The sequence below is a fragment of the Octopus bimaculoides genome, chromosome 20, assembly GCF_001194135.2.
Source record: "Octopus bimaculoides isolate UCB-OBI-ISO-001 chromosome 20, ASM119413v2, whole genome shotgun sequence".
Taxonomy (NCBI): domain Eukaryota; kingdom Metazoa; phylum Mollusca; class Cephalopoda; order Octopoda; family Octopodidae; genus Octopus; species Octopus bimaculoides.
The window spans coordinates 43847360-43848696 of record NC_069000.1 but is presented as its reverse complement, the minus strand read 5'-3'; the positions used below and the strand labels follow the sequence as shown (position 1 = coordinate 43848696).

Below are 1337 nucleotides of genomic sequence, written 5' to 3'. Positions count from 1 at the left end.
ATCTATGTATAGTGCGGAGTATGGGTGAGCTATTAAGAAGCTCACTTAGCAGAGATATGGTTTCGGGTTCAGTCCAACTGCGCGGCACTTTGTAAAACGGTTTCTACTATAACACCGGGTTAACCAATGCTTTGCGTGTGAATTCGATAAATGAAACTGCGTGAGAACCCATCATACACAGACGTGAACATATACAGGATCCGGTGACATCTTATTTTAAAATATATTTACGAAAATTACATAAAAATATTTTGAAATACTAAAGAGTAAATTTATTCAATAAAATCGCCATTGGTTTCAACCACGACCTCCAGACGAATTTGGAATTTCCTGCAACTCTTGGACGCTCTCCTTGCTTAAGTTGGTGAATGCTGCCATAGCCCTTGCCTTCAGTTCACCTTTGGTGTTACAAGGAGTTTTGTTGCTCTATTTCTCTCAACTGCGCCCCACATATAACAATCAAGGAGACTGCAGTCTGGGGAGTTAGGTGGCCAGATGTTAAGAATGACGGGGTCGCAGAAATTGTCTGACAGCCATAACTAGGTTCTCCTGCATGTGTGAATGGTGCAGAATGCTGTTGTCAGACACAGGGTTTTCCAGCAGCCACCCTCTGGACCCAGGATAGTACTACCTCCTCCAGGGACCTGACGAAGGCCTCCGTGTGGAGTCTGAGGCCGTATGGGAAGATGAACCGAGGCATAACTTCGCCATCGCTAGTAATCACTCCAAACACCATGATGTTGACTGGAGGTTTGATTTTCATCATTCTCGGTACATGTTTTGGGGACACGGCAAGACCAACGGTTGTCCTGTGTGTTCACCATCTCTTCGTATTGGAACTTACGGCGCAAATACCAAGCCGTGCAGCATGTCGTTTCGAAATTTCCGGCATAGAAAATTACGTTATCGTATTTTTTTCTCAGTCAGTGGAACAAGAACACACACGAAAACGAAAAGTGTCACTGAAGAGGTCACAGATGTGTTACAAAAGTTTTCCGGACAATGGGCATGAGTTAAAGTAATCTTCTCTACACTAGGTTCAAGGCCCGAAATTTTTAGGGAAGGGGCCAGTCGATTAGTTCGACCCCAGTACACAACTGGTACTTAATTTATCGAACCCGAAAGGAAGAAAGGCAAAGTCGACCTCGGCGGAATTTGAACTCAGAACGTAAAGACAGACGAAATACTGCTAAGTATTTCGCCCGGCGTGACATGAATTAAAATAATAAAATAAGAACAGTAATAAACGAGAGAATAAAAAATATATATTGCGTGTGATTATTTGGAAAAGCAAAAATGACTATCCCGAAATACAAGAAAATCCAGATAATAATGCG

General features: G+C 42.6%; 1 protein-coding gene across 1 annotated transcript in view; it reads right to left on the bottom strand.

The window, feature by feature from the left end:
- LOC106869877 (guanylate cyclase soluble subunit alpha-2) overlaps nucleotides 1-1337 on the bottom strand; it is a 315656-nt gene that overhangs the window by 25870 nt on the left and 288449 nt on the right. The window lies entirely within an intron of this gene.